The following is a 20,238-nucleotide window of genomic DNA, read 5'->3' as shown; positions in this document are numbered from 1 at the left end:
TCAAATGGGTTTGTTGTCGCCGTATGTAAAACAACCTTTCACTCTCAATCATAGTGTAAGCATCAACAACAACTTTCTGGAAAAGACGTTTTGCATTATGAATAACAGAAAAGTTATCGACACGATCTTGTAATCTATATGCAAAGAACTCACGCATAGTACACATTGGATGTTTGCTCTTCGTGTCTAGATTCAGACCTCTATGAAGAATATCAACCCTGTACATATCTTCTCCATATGGAAATAGAAGAGGGCATTGTAGAGAAAGATAAGAAGGATGTAATTCACTTATGCCCTCAAGTCGACCAGATTTGGTTTTCACAACTATATCACGATTCTCAACAACTTGAGTAAAATCTCCAATAACTAATGCAGCAACTTCAGAAGCTTCAGGAAGATTATATGTTCTACCATCTTTGGATCTTTTACCAATAAGATGAAGCTTCAAGTCGATGTAAGGGTTTTCATTTAAACAGTTTCTAGCTTGTCTATAACTTTGAACCAAAGCGTTGTGAGTGTCTAACATAACTTTGAGTTCCTCAATGATCTGAACATCAAAAGCGTTCTCAGTTATCGAAAAAGAAGTGTTTGAGCCCCTGTATAAAAACAAATAGTATGGATTAATAATGTTTACATCTGTATTACTAAAATTAAGCATATAAAATAAAAAAATATTAAAATATAAAATTAATAAGACATAAAGACATACCCAACAGCATTTTGTCGATTAAATATTTCATTATTTGTGTCGTATATATACAACTGGCTGAATTTTGGCTCATCTCCGTCATTAGGTAACATACTACCAATATTATGATAATTTTGACCACTTAATCGAAAGATGTAAGGCGCATTTCCACGGTTGATACTTTTGTCAATCCTTCCTCCCATAGATGTAAATGAAAACATAGAATTATAACGGCGAATGTATTTTTGATAAAAATAGCTCTTCGCATTGGCGCCAACATATAGATCTTTTAAAATATCTGGAGGCTGTTTTAAATCTGGTAACAACACTTTACCATACGAACAGCAAATTGAATAGTTAACTTTATTTCGCTTTTTTTCTCCCCTATCCTCTGCTTTCCAAATCTTTGCGTTACATGATCCACAAACGATGATCTGGTCACCATGATCCAAGTAGTCTGTATTTTTGTTTTTTACTTAAAAGATTAATTTTAAACGTTTAAAATCTATGTTGTTAAAATAAAATATAAAAAACAATATGTAAAGCAGTAATAAATAAAGGAGGATCGGCTTTACCTTTTGAAACTCCTTTTAAATGTTGATTTATAATATGAGGAACATCGTTATCATCATCTGCTATCAAATCAATAATAGGTATAGGTGTTAAGTCTCGACATTTTCTTACTAATTTTCGCTTTCCAGATGACATTTTTGTCAATGTTGAAGCGTTGTCTGATGCGAGAACAGTATCTGTTAAAATTCTAGCTGAAGAAGAAGGTATGATGTCAACACTTGAAGTTGATGATGAATTGCATGTAATATTTTTTATAATACCACTGGAAGATGCAATGTTTCCTAAAAAATAAGTATAACAAATAATATAAAATTAATTAATAACAAAAAAAATTAACCTGAATAAAAATATTCAATTTTTAAAAATATATAAACATATGTTTCATGAAAGTAATGCTTCATAAAAAAATTAATGTAAATAAATTACCTGGATTAGTAAAATTAGAGGGACTTAAAGAAGTTATGTCTTTAATCACGACACTTGATGATGGACAATTTCCTAAAGAAAAAAATACGTAGTCACATTAAAACATATCAATCGGAAAAATCTGATTTAAGAAATTAATAAGGACGAAAAAATAAAGTGATACCTGAATTGAATATAGATGAACTGGAAGAGACATTGATGCTTGATAAGACGCTAAAAGATGATCTGTTCAACGTAAAAGTTGTGTTCAGATTAATATTCTCTTTATTTTTAGTATACGAAGTTACTGTCGATTGAGTCTGTGATGAGATTTTATTTAATCTTTTGCTATTCAAATATAAACGTCTAGCATTCCTTCTTTTAGCAGCCTGATCCTTGTCTACATTACGTATATCAACTAAAATGAAATATCCATTAGTAAATTATATAAAATAATTTTTTTTAATAAAGTTACATATATAGAGTAAATAAAAGTTACCACTGGAAATATCATACAAAGGATATGATGAAGAAGCATTCGTGTTGATGTTTTTTCCACTGGTATTAGATGATCTGTTATACATGGGAGGTCTGTACGGACTAAAATTGTGATTATTATTAGGATTTGAACAATTGAATGTGGATTGACTCTGCGATGATATTGTATTGAATCTTTTATTATTCGAATATATTCTTCTAGCTTTTGTTCTTTCAACAGCCTGAGAGTTGTCAATATTACTGCATATCTCAACTGAGATGAGATTTTAATTAGTAAAAATTGAAATGAAATGAAAAAAAAAATGCAGCAATACTACTTCAAAACAGATAATTAAATGACATACCATTAGATATATCAGACAAAGGATTTGTTGAATCCACATTTATATTAACAATGTCGGGACTTGATGCGGATGTATGTTTACGAATTTGTGACATTTACTTCACAGAAAACTATAATGTGTTATCAAATAATGTTGCACATTAAGAAATGTATACTGATTTCAGAACACGTACCTTATATAATCTGAAAGCGGTGGGTACGATATTATACTTTGCCAAATTAGATGAGTGAGTTCTTTGTTGTGTGAAGAAATGAGTTTACATATAAATAAGAATCTATAAGCCTATAATAAAGAATTGAAAAGGAAATAAGCTTAATTATGGGTATAGATTAAAGTCATAGCAATTAACAAATAAAGGCTTATAGATGGAAATGAAAAAAATAAAGGAAATAAGCTAAATTTAGTAACTAATGTACTTGAGATAATCATACGTTTTTACAATTACAATTTAAAGATTAGTTAACACGAAAATTATATATGGAAATGAAAAAAATTGAAATACGATAGGTAATATAATTGTTAAAAACAATATTATTTTTATCTTATTTTAAAAAAGATTAAAACAGATGTTATCAACTATAAGTCAATAGTATTAATGTTTCTCAATAATATGTTTAAATAATTTTTTTTAATTCTATAATCTAAGGAAAGAATTACATTTTTGTTATCATATTACATTATTCCATTAATAGTTATAATATAATAGTTATAATATAGTATGCGTGGGATTTATGTGAAATGTAAACAACAATCATAAACCTGGAATTAACAATAAACTAAATTCAAATAATGATTATTATCCATAACAAAATGTCAAATTCTCCAAATTCAAACAATGTATTGTTTTAGACCACACCAATAAAAACCAAATAAAAAAACCACAATCTCAAACCATGTCTTGTTTTAGACGACACCAATAAAAATGAATATTTAGAACATAACCAATAACGTAATGATAAGAAAACTTCCAAAACTATTTCTCGAGTTTAGGAATGATGAGTTTCATCTTCTCTGCACTATTGGCATCCTTAACCTCGCCAGATTTATGGACCTTTGTTGCAGACATATGAGAATCTTCCTCAACATCATAGACTTCAACCAAGTTTCGCTTCACGTCATCCTTAACTAACACGGAAGCAGGAGTATCAGTGACATCCAAAGCAATAGGTGAAATGGTGCTCGCCATGTTAGATACAGGAGTCGTGTTCTGGTTTCCTTTGACACCATAGTCCTAACAAAAGCAAAATTTAACAGGTTAGAAAGGCCCTGAATAGTTGAACATATATGAAATAAAACAATGGATAAGAAAAGAATAATTCACACAATTACCTTAAAACCATCAGATGACTCGGACTGAAATTCTGAAGCACCGATATTCATAGAACAATTTTGAGAAGACTGCATAATTTAAAAAATAAAAACAGATATCTAGACTTCAGGATACTACAATGTTGAAAACGTAAAAGAAACAGCTCAAAAATTTTATATAACATACACTTATCTGGGAAGAAGATTGATTGTCTTGAAGCTGAGATATAACGTTAGGATCCATAGTCAGCTTGAGTATACCATACTTATGGATGTTATATTTCAAAACATAGCTGGTAACGTCTATTTTAAAAGCAACAGTCTGGCCAACCAACGCATCTACTTCAGCAGGAATCTTCATAGCATCAGAACGCTGAAAAAATATAATACTTATCAATTATAAAAAAATATGAACATTTAAGTAAATTTCAAAGAAAATCGCCTACTAAATGTAAACTTACAAATTCAGGGTTGGCATTAAGAATCTCTTCAACAGACTTTCCTACCAACTTCCTTGCTTCACGATCAAACAAAGTAAGTGTAACAGAGGCAGAAGGGTCTTGAACTCTAAGTTGAATCTTGTACCTAGTGAATATAGGTATGTTCATATTATAAAATAATAAATAATACATAGTGAATGTAAAAAAAGGTTCGGAAGGTATATTCACTTACTTGAGAGAAGAATTTATAGGTTTAAAAGCACAACGATCAGAGATACAGGTAAGAACCTCTTTTGTTACAGCTGAACCTGATTCCTGTGTGTCATCACTCAGATTAACAACTTTGTTGATCTTCTTGTTACATCTATTGCAACCCTCATAGAACCATCCTTCATCTTTGTATACACCCATTATATTACCCAAAACAATGACCTTGCAAACATGAATAAGTATATAATAACTTAATAATCTATACATCTAACTTGTAATGTAGAATTGAATATTAACAAAAAAATATACCGTCGTAAACGAAAATACATCACAAATATTGAAAAAATATTTGCTCTCCAAGAATTCCTCTTCAACAGACTTTCCCATGGAACCAAGGCTCGTGGATTCAGTAACTTCAACAGAATTTTCAATCAAACTGTTTAAGAAAAAAAAATGAACATATATTGTAATAAAGTATAGGCTGATCAGAATATTCATAAATATTAAAAGCTAAATAACGATAAGGTAAATAAGAAAGAATATATTGAATATTTTTATTAAACCTGTTTCTGAACTCATCGGCTTCAGGACAATCATGAATGCAAAAAAAGACGACTAACCGTGTATGAATTGTTAACATACGCAACACCTAGAAAGAAAAAGTGGGATATTAAAAAGTAAAAAAACAATATAATACATTTGAATATAAACTTTAGAATCGAATAATCATTTTAGAGGGATACACCAGAAAAAAAAATTAATAAGGAAAGAAAACAAACCATTCCACTACTTGACCTTCCCAAATTGCAATATAATGATTGCATGAACATTTTTCCCTTTGATAGTCTCAAAAAACGACAAAACTTGATCACAGTATTGATCCCACAGAGTAAGAAATAATGTCCTACGCCTGTTGATTTCAAAATAAAAGGGTAAAGAATAAGTTTAGAATGTATACTTATATATTTATGTTAGCGTAATAAAAATATAATTATTATTAATTATAACAATCATATGTATACTGCATTCTAAGATAATTATTACGATGCTTACTCCAGATCTGAAATCTCTATGGTAAATTTAACAGATTGCTCCCCAGTTCCTTTGTTAGTTACAGTCTCTTTTGGAAATGAGCGAGTAAAATAACCAATGATATCTACAACAATACAATATTGATCAATAAGATGTGGTTAGTCAGATAAAAAACATTAATGAAACACAAAATTATATTTTAAAAACATAAATTAATATACATACCGGCTGTAGAGTTTGAAACAGCATTACTGTTCAAGATGTCAGCAAAACTCATGAAATCAAAGCCGTAAGGGGATCCACCAATATCTTCACATTGAATAGCTTCGGTTGTACCCTGGAAACATAGCCTGTTTTGATTGTCAACATACCTGTAAGTAGAGTTATTAAAACCGATAGTTGGATTCCTGATAATTGAACATTGTTTTTCCACTAATGATTGTTGAAATTGTCGTAACACTCGATTCACGCATGTTACTTCAATCTTTGTACCCTGTATAATGTATGAAAAAATAATAAAATAAATAATAATCAAATAGTAGAATAGTATAATAAAGTACAATTTTGAATATATATTGATAAATTGATAAAAATTAAATAAACCTCTTCATCAACCAGAATCATGTCCAATGAGTATAGTTGACTGGGATTCCGCCTTTCAGGGTGTTCCCAAACCCTGATCACCCTAACCTTGACAGAAAACTGCTCTTGAAATGCATCAACAGCTCTCAACATAGTGATGTTATAGTTCACCATAATATCTATGACACGGACCAAAACATACTTCAATATACGCAAAATATGAAACAGAACAAAATGCAGAAACATTTTTAGACGAAAAACAGAGTTTAAAAAAAATTGTGTTTTCTTGCAAAATCATAATATCATATATAAGAAAGTGCAAGAGTAAAACGTAACCTAACCAATGAGAAGATATGAATGACACAATGATGAAATGAATGGAGTTTTGAAACACTACTTAAAGGAGCAATATGAAAAGGTATATAAGGAAAACATCAATTTATCAATTTAATCATAATCAACATCAATCAATCAATATATCAATAAATCGATAATCTATAATAAAAAAACGAATACAAAAAATATATTAACCTTTTTTTAAGTAAAATTTTTTAGTTTGATTGTTAATAAAGTTCGACAATTAAATAAATTGTTATTGTTATTACATATAAATAAATATTAATTTGCAGTTAATAAAATTCAAATCAATTAAATATTATTTCTAAAAATAAGTAAACATCATTTACGGTTGTTATTATTATAATTACAGTTATTGTATCAGTCAATTATCAAGAAATTACATATCAATAAATATTAAATTACAGTTATTCAACAATCAAATCAATTACATATTATTTCTAAAATTAAGTAAATCTATTGTAAGTTAAATTATATATTTTAAGGAATACTATCAATCAATTATCAAGCATTATACCTATATAAATTATACTTATTTATACTTATATATGAATCAGTTATCTGTTTACCATTTTAATTTTGTATATATAATTTCTGTAGATATAAGATATAAGATAGAGAAGATAGATTTATATAAACAATATTACAATCATTAATTAAATTACAGTTATAAATAATAATTTTTATATTGAGAAGAATTGACAGTAACAAAAAAAAATAGGATCTGGATATCTTAAAATATTAATTTATTAATTTATACGTTATAAGTATGATTGTTAAATGTAGTTTTCAACTGGTAAGATAATAAAAGTTGTGGTAAATTAAACTTTTTGTATATGGTTTATTTTGATTTATCTGTTTTAACATTTTAAATCAAATAACACAAAGACAAATTTAAAATTTTATTTATGATATTACGCTAATTGGCGATGCGACAATGGAGAATACAACATTACTTAAAACATATATTAAACTTTTTACACTTGGAATATTTGTATTATATGTTGTAAGTATAGTCGTTGAAACAAAAGTTAAGATGATAAAAGTTGGAGTAAATTACAAGTTTTGTCCTTTATGTTTGTACCAAATTACAGGCGGTGTCCTTTGCCTTTAAAATTGATGAGTTTTGTACTTAATGTTTCAAAATCCTGCATGTTATGTCCTTTAGCCCTAACCTAGTTAATTTTTTTTTGTTAAATCTGATCATGTGCAAAACACATGAGGGCATTTTTGTAATTTTGTTTTTAAGGAAACTTATGTAATTAACTTAAAATACATACCCCATCAGACCATTTTACACCAAGCTTATAAACCCTAGAAAAGAAATCATCCGAGAGAGGGAGAACCAGATGTCTCCGGCGACCGGTTCAAAGGCGATACCACCCCTCCTTATCTTTCTCACCTCTGTTTCTTTCTCCTAGTTAAAAACCATCCACCACCACACACCGACTTATCTTTCTCACCTCGTAGATCCAGATGTAACGGTGAACAGATCAGTGGGTTTGAACGCAGATCATCCGGATGTCACGCTGAAGAGATCGTAGATCCAAAAATACAGTGAAAAGATTGGTGACAGTGGCGTTGAAGAAGCCGCGTCCGCGCAGGGAGCCTGCTCGGATGAGACCGGAAATTGGTTTTATCATTATCTTGTTGTTGTTATTGGATTTGTTTGAATAATTTTGAAAATGAAAGTTGGAAGATTCTAATGGGTAGGTTAGACGGTGGTTATTAAAGGATTAGAATTTGTGTGAAATTGTTAAATTGTAATGGGTAGGTTAGACGGTGGTGGTGGTTAGGTGGTGTGTGATGGGGTGGGTGGTGGATGGTGGTGGTATGGGGTGAGTGACGGTGGTGGGAGAAAGATAAAAGGTGAAGAAAAATACTTATTCTTTCAATAATGTATATCCATATAAATATAAATCTATATCTATATATACACATAGTGTTTTAATTTCTTTTTGTTTATTAAAATAATTTTAGATAAATGAGTTAAAAGTCTAAAATACCCTTGTGTCAATTGATTTAACAGAAAAAATTAACTTGGTTAGGGCTAAAGGACATAACGTGCAGGATTTTGAAACATTAAGTACAAAACTCATCAATTTTAAAGGCAAAGGACACCGCCTGCAATTTGCTACAAACATAAAGGACAAAACTTGTAATTTACTCTAAAAGTTGTGGTAAAATAAACTTCAAAACCATAATCATTGTTAAATATAATAACCATAACTAATTTTATATATATTATCATATCAAAACCAAACGACGAAAAGTAAATGTCGAAAAAGTACTAAGTACGCCTAATATGAGGAACAACCCTTTCAACAATCAAAAGTTGTTCAAGTTCATCAAAACAAAAATAAACCGTGTCACCCACCTCAATGCCAGCGGTATTCATTAATCTTGACCAGCTCCTTAAAGCATAACGATAACCTTTCTCTTTCATCTCTCATCTAGTACCGTTAGGAAACTCTATTGGAGGACTAAGATGCATAAGTCTGATAGTGATACTTGTTAAACCCAAATGCAGTTTGGCCATTGCTGAAACATCATCAGGCAGAATCTGTATTGTTTTACAAAACATAAGTAGTAAGAAAATTAATGTTAAAATATTTTTGTATTATGTCAATAAAAAGTATATAATGTTTATTTAATATTTATTAATTACTAAAAACATATTAACACTTACAAAATCTTCAGCAACCATACGAACAAAACGAATATAACGTCCAACTTCTTGTTCAGCAAAAGCAGGTGGATCATCTGAAATCGGATTACCATCTTTTACACAATCAACAGGTGCAACTTCAACCTGAAAACATTACATATAAAAATTATTAAATATAAATATAGTAACATATAATTAATATTATATAAAGAATCAGCAAAATGTATAGTTACCTCATTGATATTTACATCATCATAATTCATTTCAACGCCATTTTTACCAAATATTTTAACGTGGAAAGAATAACCAAACCATTTTGTAAAAAAAAAAAAAAATAACAACCCGGCTCCAATTGATATAGACTAATAATAACATCAATACCATTGGTAAAGCAAACTTTACCACCAACAGTTTCTATCTTAACATGAAACGTCTTGTCGCTTAAATGGATATTTGAAATTAAATCACTAAGTGTATCATCATAGGACCTGGGCAGGATACACTCAGGTATTACCCGTAAGAATGATAAGAAAAACAAAGTAAAAATATTAGACTTGTAAACTGTTCTGAAAAGGTAATGTATTAAGATAAATTAACAGAAATTTAAAAATAATCTTACCGTAAAATAAGAAGATCTAGATAAGAGAGATATCCAGAAACAGGTAGGACTCACACCATTAACACAATATGTTACTTTGAATCTGGTAGCATCTAAAGGATTGAAGATTACGAAGCATCATGTTTTAAGTCGTAAATGTGTAACGATATCTGACCAACCATTGAAAAGGAAAAACTTTCCTTTTGCTTCACTTATGAAAACAACAAATGTTTGTCCTTCATCTGTTTCTATCAGAACATTAGTTGGACCTTTATCAACACCCCACATTTTAGCCGCAGCGTCAGATGGAATCGGCTAACAAAAACAACAATTAAAAATAAGTTATAATCATATTATTATACTTAATACAAAACAGAAAACACAAAAATAATACATAGAATTTCATGACATCAAGAAAATAAATTTTATAATTCATGTTAGAATTTATGAATTACCATAAGAAGTTCATCCGATCGATTCATAATTCTACAGAAAGAAGGCTCCCTGATACTGATTCAATTTCAAAAAAGAATAAATTAATAAACAATAACATGTTAAGCATACTGTTCAAAATAATAAGATGAAATGGAAAAAGATATGATAAAAGAAAAATATAAGAAACAAATCATAAATCATAAAGTTTACATAATTTATAAAAATTTATAGAGATTCTATATATAATAAAAAAATATTAAAACTTATAACCTACTGATACTAATAAATTACCTTGACAAACTTTCCATCATCTTCAAAACCTACAAACAACATGTAAAAAAAATAACAAAAAAACCCTAGTAAGATTATATATTCAAAAAATAAAAAATAAGAACAAAAAAAACAAAGTCATGAAGTTGTTATAAACAAAAATATAGACCAAAAAATCGATACACTGAACAGTATATTAACAGAAATTGATATTCATTTAAAATATGAAGATTACTGATAATAATGATTATGAACTTCAACCATATATCTTCCTTTATTCAGTGATAAGATCAAAAAAATCAAGGATTCAGAGACGCCGTAATAGTAATATATGAGTAAAATACATACCGTGATTGTTCGAATAATCAGTATATTGATACCTGAAAAGAACGATACAACACAAAAAAAAAACCCTAAGATTTCGATTATCTTCCTTTATTCAGTGATAAGAACAAAAAAATCAAGGATTCAAAGACGCCGTAAGAGAGGATTAACTTACATACCGTGATTGTTCGAATAATCAGTATATTCGTACCTGAAAAGAACGATACAAAACAAAAAAAAAAAACCTAAGATTTCGATTATTCAGTGATAAGAATAAAGAAATCAAAGATTCAAAGATGCAGTAAGAGAAAAGTAAAATACATACCGTGGATTTTGGAATAAGAAACCTAAGATCTTCGATTATTCGCACAATCGGCTGCTGAAAAAGAAGGTTATTGAAGGAAAAAACCCTAAGAATTCGAAAGAGCATGAGAGAAGAATAATAGATTGAAGAATTGATCGGATATTTCTTTATATATGAAACGACAAATCAGGACCCGGATACACATATGGATCCCGTTTCGGGTTTCACATCAGGGAAAGTAGAGGATTAGAAAATGGAGGGAAAATGAGTTATAGAGGCTCTAGATGGGGGACATGTGTCCCCTAGGTATGACTTTTATTAGATTTAAAAAATATTTAATTCAAGATGTCAGGATCTAGAAAGTCTCATTATAGCATTTAGAGTAAATTATCATTTTAATTTTTAGAGATTTAACTAAAATTATCACTTTAGTACAAATAGTTTTTTCTTGCTATTTTAGTCCAAATAGTTTTGTTTTTTGCTATTTTAGTCCCTGACTTTTGTTATTTTTTGTCATTTTCATCGACCACCACCACCACCTCTCACCACCCATCCCATCACAACCTTCTATCATCGCCACCACCTGCCTGCACCGTCACCACCCACCCACCCCACCACCATCACCACCCACCATGTCCACCACCACCGGCCACTTTTCCGCCACCCATGTCATCAACCAACACCGCCGCCATCATCATGAAACCAACAACCACCGCCATCATCTTCACTGTAAACCGGCACAATATCATCCTGATACAATCGCACCTGCAAAAAAAATGTGGTTTGACCAAAATTCACCTAAGTTAACTAAATTTTTTGAATTGAGTTAGTGGGTTGGATAAAAAGGACAAAAGTCAGGGACTAAAATGGCAAAAAAACAAAACTATTTGGACTAAAATGACAATAAAAAAACTATTTGAACTAACGTGACAATTTTGGTCAAACCTCATATACTAAAATAGCAATTTACTCTTTACACATCATAAATAGATATCTATATGATATTTATATTTTTTTCTTAATTTCCATAAAATTTGTATAAGATGAGTTGGGTCAATGTACATACAACTAGATGATGCCTCTCGCCCGCGTTACGGGGTGATGGCCGAATAATTCTCAATCTATTAAAAAAACATTACTATAAATTTGCTTGGAAAAAAACTAGAATGATGATAAGACCGTAATTTTGAGCTCAAGGCAAAACTGTAACTTTTCAGGACTAATGAGCCAGTATTAGGCAGCTCATTGACACAAAAAAAAATTAAATCGAGTAAACAAATTAAAACAAAAAACATTTATTATTTTGCTAAAAAACTAAGACGATAAGAAAAACGTAATTTTTAACTGAGGGCAATCATAATTTTAATTCAGGGATAAAATCGTAAATTAAATGGACCAATGGGGGAGTGCTAGGAAGCTGTCGGCATGAGTGCGATTTTACCCTGGGGTCAAAATTGTAATTTCACCAGGAAAACAAACAAAAACGATGGAGAAAATGTAAATTTAAGTTGAGGGCAAAATCGTAACTTGGCTGTGAGAAAAAACTAATGGCAAAACTATAAATTTTTACGGGCCAAAGTCGTAATTTTGAACCGAGAGCAAAATTGGAATTTTTAGGGGTGAGCAAAAGCGTAAATTTATTTTTAAATGGGGGTAAAAACATAATTTTGAACTGATAGCAAAATCGTATTGTTAAGGGAAAAAAACTAATGGCAAAACTGTAATTGAAACGGGACAAAACCGTAATTCTAAACCAGGGGCAAAATCGAAATATTTAGCTGGGAGCAAAAGCGTAAATTTATTTTTAAGTGGGGGCAAAAACATAATTTTATACTTATGACAAAATCGTAATTTTAAAGCGGGATAAATCGTAGATTTGTTGGACCAATAGGGGAGTGTCAGGCTGCTGCCTGACACTATTCAGTGTGCCGCCCATTTAAGTCAATACGGGGCAAGTACTATTGCCCCTAATGTGAATTGTAGATATTGAATGAATGAATGAATATTCAATAAGAGTTTATTTTCAAATGGATGTAGATGTAGAAAATATTTAAATATATATTTTTGGTGTATTATGAAAACTATTTATCTATATTGGTAAATTTAGTTTACCTCTATTGTTATTTAGGAGAGGGGGTGGTCAGTAGTGATAGAATTTCATAACTCACAATATCCAATCATGTTCCGCCATGTCAGCAACCATATTTCCATCACTCACAACCTTTTTTAAGTGGGGGTGGTCATCACTCATCACCACACCGAACAATTTCCCCCCAACCAACAATTACACTCACAAAACAAAACAATAACGTCGTGATAAAAATAATGAGCCGATCAAACCGTGAAAGATTAACGCGTTATACAATGACCGACGGTGGGAATTTCACGCGTTAAACCATCACGCGTTATAGTTTAACGCAGTGCCCCGTGCACCCTTAGAAGAAAAAAAAAGTACGTCATTTTTCTCTTCCATTGCTCTCCCACAACTATTGCTCTCCCATAATCACGCAACCAGGCGACTATTGCTTTAGTTTTTTTTTTTCAGATCTTTTTTTTTTCTGAATTTGCAATTTTTTGCAGAATTTTACTGATTTTTTTTGCAAAATTTTTATTTTCGTAAAGACAAAAATAGATTAATCCATATTTTTGCTGAATTTTGTGATCTCTAATTTTTTTTTTTTGAAAAAAATAATAAAAGAAAACTGTAGATTGGGTAAACATTAAGAAGATAAAGAAAAGTAACCATGTATGTAAATATTTTTCATAGTATAAATATCTTTTTTATCTACACGACTACACCTACTTAGACCGTGGGTATGGTGGGGCAGGGGTTTGGGACATGGGTTGACACGTGTAATTTGAAAACTCAAATCACAAACCCATTTTGTATGGGGTATGGTGGGCGTGGCTTGGCTGGCGTGGCCAAGCCACATAAGGTTTTTTTTTAATATATATATAACCATTAAAAACTACATAAAACATACAAAATATTTATAACCATTAAAAACTACATAAGCATACAAAATAATTATCAAAATAAAAAACTATCATTCTTCGTCGTCTTTGTCGGTTTCGAACCCAGGAATCGTTGAAACATGATCCACCAAATCAGATCGAAGGTTGTGATGTATATCCCTTGACTTCATCAAAAATTCATTTGCCGCTTTATCTTCGTCTGTTACGTTACCTGGTTGGGGGTCATCGTCATCATAGTAGGTAACAACCGCTCTACCTTCATCCTCCAAAATCATGTTGTGAGGAATGATACATGCGTACATCACGTTTCCAATCTGATCCTTGTCCCATAGTCAACAAGGCATTGCCAATATTCGCCATCTTTTCTTCAAAACACCGAATGCTCGCTCGACGTCTTTACGTGCAGCCATCTGGACCCTGTTAAACTTTAATCTCTTTGGATCTGTGGTACCGTGTCTTATGAACGATTTTACGAAAACCCCCCACTTTGGGTAAATCCCATCAACTAGGTAGTACCCATACACATACTCAACCCCGTTTACAAAGAAAGTTCCTTTGGGTACTATACCATTTACCCGATCATTGAAAAGGGGTGAGTGGTTTATGATGGTAATATCATTATGTGAACATGGCATACCGAAGAACGCATGCCATATCCAAAGATCTTGGGACGCAACCGCTTCAAGCATGATGGCTGGCATCCTGTGAAATCCACACGTGTGAGCGCCTTGCCATTGGGTAGGACAAAGTTCCCAAGCCCATTTCATACAATCTAAACTACCTAGCATCCCGGGTAGCCCATGATAATCTGCGTGATGTTCCAATATTTGTTGCATGTCACTGAACGAGGGTTTTCTCAAATATCTTTTCCTATAAAGTTCTAGAATACACGAACAAAAGTTGTGAAGACTTTCTCTAGCTACACGTGCACACATTTTTAAATAGTCATCCATAATGTCCGAACTATTGCCGTACACTAACTGCCTAAGTGCGGCCGTGACCTTTTGCCACGTACTAAATCCTAATTGCCCAGTTACATCTGGTTTTTGTTGGAAATAAACATACTTCTCCTGAAGATCTCTAGATATCCTTAAAACTAAGTTTCTACTCATACGAAAATGATGCCTAAACATTTTTTCATCATACTTAGGTTCCGCTGAGAAGTAATCGCTTACCAACAAATTGTTAGCGGTGTGTCGTTCACGAGCGATGTACCTTCTCCTCCGTTTAGGTTGTTGAGTCTCTTCCTCATCGTCTTCGTCTTCCACGATAGCTTTCACCACCGCCGCGATCGTTTGTAGAAATATTTCCGCACCATCCTCAGATGATGATGACGATTCACTATAACTTGAAGAACTCATGGCAAAATTTTGTGTTTTATGTGTTTGATATTGTGTGAAAAAAATGTTAAATATGGTAAGGTATTTATAAAGGCTAGTTTGGTTTGACCATTCACAGTCCGCCATGTCAGCTTGCTAGACCCGCCCCATGCCCGGCTTCAAACCCAAGCCCTAAGGGCCACGCCCCAACCCAAGCCCACCCGGGATGGTGGCTTGGGCGTTTTTCCCCAACCCACACCCCAACCCAAGCTCCATACCCCATAGTGTTAGCAAAAGACTCTATGCAATAAAGAAAAGAAAGAAAGAAATTTGTAGATGGGGAAGGTTAAACAAAGAGCCTTCTCATAGCATGATTGAGTTAGTAACCACTAGACCTAGGTATTGCTTTTGTTATAATTGGCATTACCAATTTTGTTATACGGTGTCTTTAGATTATCAAATATGATACGGAAAATTTTTAGTGGTCGGTCAGTGTAGGCTAAGTCCACCCATGACTTGCTCAAACTAAACTATGCCAAGTCCATTCAAGAAGTTATGAACATTCAAGGATTCATAGGAATTATGGATGGTACTGAACGATGATAGGAACTAAAAGTCAGGTTTGCGAGTTGACATGACTGGGTGATTAAAGCAGAATCTTGCTACAATGAATAAAATATTTTGTCTGGCCGTTCAAAAAAAAAAAAGAATCTAAGACGCATTTATTTGTGTCAAATACATTAACTCTAATTTGAACACACTTAAATTCATGAAATACTTTAGGTTGTCTCGCTTAATGTTCATTTGCATGTACGAGTCATTACTGTTGACGTGGTTACGACTTAAACAACCAGTACTGACTTTTGTAATTGGTGTTTATGATAGTTTTTTTTTCTTACTTCTCTTTCACAATTTGAAGGGGTATGGTCCCAAAAACCCGCGCAAACCTTCCTCCAGGTCGCGCGACAGACCAAACTACTTAATCAATTACACTTCTGATTTCAACCTCGCACGGGCTGAGCAGCATTAGCCAACGTCGCGCGGGTCCAGACGAGACAAACTAATAACTTAGCATCTAGAAGATGAGCCTCCAAGCGCCCATACCTCGCGCAAGCCAGTTTCCATGTGAAAACATGGGCGCGCAAGGATGCGGCGTAAAGACGTCTTAAAGTACAAAAGGTACAAGTGTCAGATGAAAAGAGCCAATCCATATCCTCCAGGCTCTGCTCAATCGTGCTCCACGATCATCTGACATGCAGGAGACAAAAGGTACTCAAGGACGCCAACGTGGCACCAATCACGGGGCAGAGACACCTGCCCCACGATATCCACTAACTGGCTGATGACAGAGACCGACAACAGCGACACGTGGCTCCACTCATGGTGCGCCAGCACTGAGAGGCGTCCAGAACACACTAACGGTCGACCCCAGTGAGACAAAAGGCATATCCGTTCTACTGTCGTCTCCCGGCCCAAGGCCCATCAGCCCACATCCTCTACACCACTCCGGCTATAAATAGAACACTTCATTCACAGGTTAAAGCATTCTATTCTCTCTACTCTCACTCATTACTCACTTTAATCTCCTCGAGATAGTTACTTATTCTCACGTTGGAGCCTGGTTAAGAGGGAAACCCCCACCTTCCCCTCTTAACGAGCTAACGGTGTTCTGTTTTGCAGGATAATCTGTCATTAAGGAGCTCAACAAATCAAAGAAGATTAACCCATATGGTAGAAACATAAACCAAACTAATTAACCCCAAGATTAGTTACGTGTTTTTTCATTGGCGCCCACCGGTTTTTTCTACAAACCACTTTCATCTTCTTTTCTTTGAGCTTTTCGTTGTCTTTCCTCCGACCATGGCTGGTCGAGGAATCGTTCACGAATTTGGATTCGGAACAAATGCACATGTGACAGTGGGGGAGGACAATCAGAATGTCCAAGCCCAGCAAATCGAAGAAATTGGTGAAATCGAAGTCACCAATACTGGGGGACCTCACGCGAGTATCACTCGCATCATTCAGTCAAAAACCCCAGGAAACGACGCCGGGCCTTCAAATCCGGCCCCACCCTAGAACATTTCAGCGTTACTAGGGCTACCCGAAGGCGAAACTCCAGCCTCGTGGTATGCCAAGCAGATTGCCACCATCAATGCGGCGTATCAATCTCTGAGCGCACAGCAAGCAGTTCTCACAACAGAGCCGTCCTTGGTCACACCACATTACCTGAATCAAGGGGCGCGCAAGCCACCTCAACAGAGAAATCTCCCAGGAAGAATCAATAGGCCTCCTCCCTAGAGAAGACCAAGCGTGCACGACACGCGCGACACAAGGGGAGAAACGGAAACTTACTATGACTACCCGTCTAATATCCAGAGAGGACCAGTCCACAGCCGGCTCACGCCGCGCAACATGAACAATGAGTGGGAAAATACTAACCCGAACGATCCAACTTGGCAAGATGATGAAGGCTCATCAGTCTTCAATCGCTTGCAGAGGAACCATGAATACTACAAGCCAAAACAACATGTCGGATACACCGAAGAAGCAGAGCGAGACTTTCGCCTCGCTTACCGACCAGCTGAAGCTGCAGAACATTCAAAGTTCATCCCAAAGATCGCACTGGCACCATTATCAAAAGAAAAACTACCACCGACAGTTGGAAAGTTTAATGGGTTGACTGATCCCAATGATCACGTTAGAGTTTTTACGAGCGTGGGCTGCATGGGAGGATGGAATATGCCCATGTGGTGCCATTTGTTCATTCAAACCTTTACAGGAGCTGCCCGTGCATGGTTTGACACCCCCCCCCCGGGAAAAATCAATTCATGGGTTGATTTCAGAACTCAATTCGTCAATCATTTCAGCCAACAAAGGCGTTAACAGCGTGATACAGCTGAGGTAATGGATATTTGCCGTAAAGAAAATGAAGGTTTGGAAGATTTCATCACTTGCTTTAACAAGGAGTGTCTGGAGATTGGTGGCGTGAGTGAACAGCTTATGCGCTGCCTTCAAGAAAGCAATTCGCTGTGATAGCCTCATCAGGACTATCACCGGAAAAGATGGGATGCCCAAGGAGTGGGACAAGCTTATAGACGCAGCAAAGATCGTTGCGCAGACGGAAGAATCCCTGAGTGGGTCCAAATCTGGCTATGACACCAAAGAGCATCACTCATCCCACCATTACTCAAGGGATTACTCGCGCGATTCCAGGAGATACGAGAAGAGGAAAAGATACTCCGACTGGAGTTCAAGAGCAGCTGAGGACAAAAGCAGGCGTTGGGAGGATGCTCGCGCTACAATCGACAGAGCACGACACTCGAAGGCAGACAGAGAAGACCACCAAGAGAGGAAATGGAATCCACTAACCAAGACGCCTCTTGAGGTCCTCAACACAGAGAAGCTAGATCTCAACGATCCACTACCAATGCGCAGCAAGAAAGGCCAGGACCCTAACCTGTTCTGTGAATTCCACAAGGACACAGGCCACTTGACCAAAGACTACATCCAACTGCGCGTGGAGATCGAGAAAGCTCTGAAGAGCGGCAAGCTGGACCACCTCCTGAAAAACGTGCGCAAGGACATCAAGAAGATCCAGAGGAGTGGGTGATCGCTGGCCTCGCCACATCACCTATCAAAAATAAACACCGGGAAAATCACCACGCTTAACAACAATCAACGTTTAGGTGACTTAACACCGTGAAGAATCAAAATTCCACCCCACCAGACGGCAGTCAGTGTATACAGGTGGTGTGCGCAAGAAAAATATGTAATGTAGTACTGCTGTAAACAGGGGCTACACGCCTAACGAATTTGCTAATACAAGCGCTCTTTACATATTAAATCCTTACGCTACAATTTTTCCTAGTCACAAATGCATGTTAAACTTTTGATTAGCATGAAAACACGTCAGTAAAATACGAGCCATCGGGGTGTGCCTTCAAGGTTCTCCGTGAACATAGCGGGACCGGGCAATTACACTCACACAAGAACCACACTTACGTTTATTCGCGCTAACTTGACCAAAGTTTCTAGCAACAGTGCAACAATTGTAACTCGAAAAATGGAAAGCAAGACGTAAAAGATCATATTCAAACGGCGCAAAAGCGCAACCATTACAAACCATTGTCAGTTATACAAGCGCAGCCGCGCAAAAAAGGTTACAGTTAAAATCTGAAAACAGTTACAAGGCACAAAGCCTGTTAACACTATTCGGGTCGATCACCATCCCCATCACCATCAGCACTGTTGCCACCACCCTCGCCATCATCGCCCGCTGGCTCATCCTCGTCGGATATTTCAACCATCTCTGGTGGGTCCAGGATAGCCTTAAGACGAGCACACCAGTCATCATGCTCTAGAGCCTTCGTGATCAAATCCATCACAGGCAAAGCCAGATGATCATATGCTTGTTCAGCACGAGTCAACGCCGCATTAGCTTCATCAGCCACTGAGCAGTGTCTCGTGTCAAACTCTTGCCCAAAAATCTCCTCAGCATGCTGCGCACATTCTAGATAGCCTCCACGATGACCAACTGCGCGCGAGGCATCTATAAGAGCAGCAACAATTCTATCTAGTTCCCCTGCATTCAAGATGGAGTTGGCCATCTACAAAAAAAGAAAGAAGGGGGGAATCAGAAGCCGTTCCTTAATAAATAAAACACAAGTTAAAAAGAGGCAGTACCAGCACTAATCCCCTACTACGCAGCCATTCTGCCTCCGAGGCCAGGGTATCAACAACGCCCTGGACCTCAGCATAATTGTTTTGCGCCACATTAAGGGCGGAAGAGCTAATGGCACGTGGCTCTTCGGCCTGTCGCTTGGCTTCCTCGGCAGTAGTAGCTTTGGACTTTTCAGCCTCAAGATCGATCTCCAAGGACTCATTTTTCTCAACCTGCTCTTGCAGGC

Source organism: Helianthus annuus, chromosome 10 (assembly GCF_002127325.2).
Source record: "Helianthus annuus cultivar XRQ/B chromosome 10, HanXRQr2.0-SUNRISE, whole genome shotgun sequence".
NCBI lineage: Eukaryota > Viridiplantae > Streptophyta > Magnoliopsida > Asterales > Asteraceae > Helianthus > Helianthus annuus.
Note: the sequence above shows the minus strand (reverse complement) of the source record.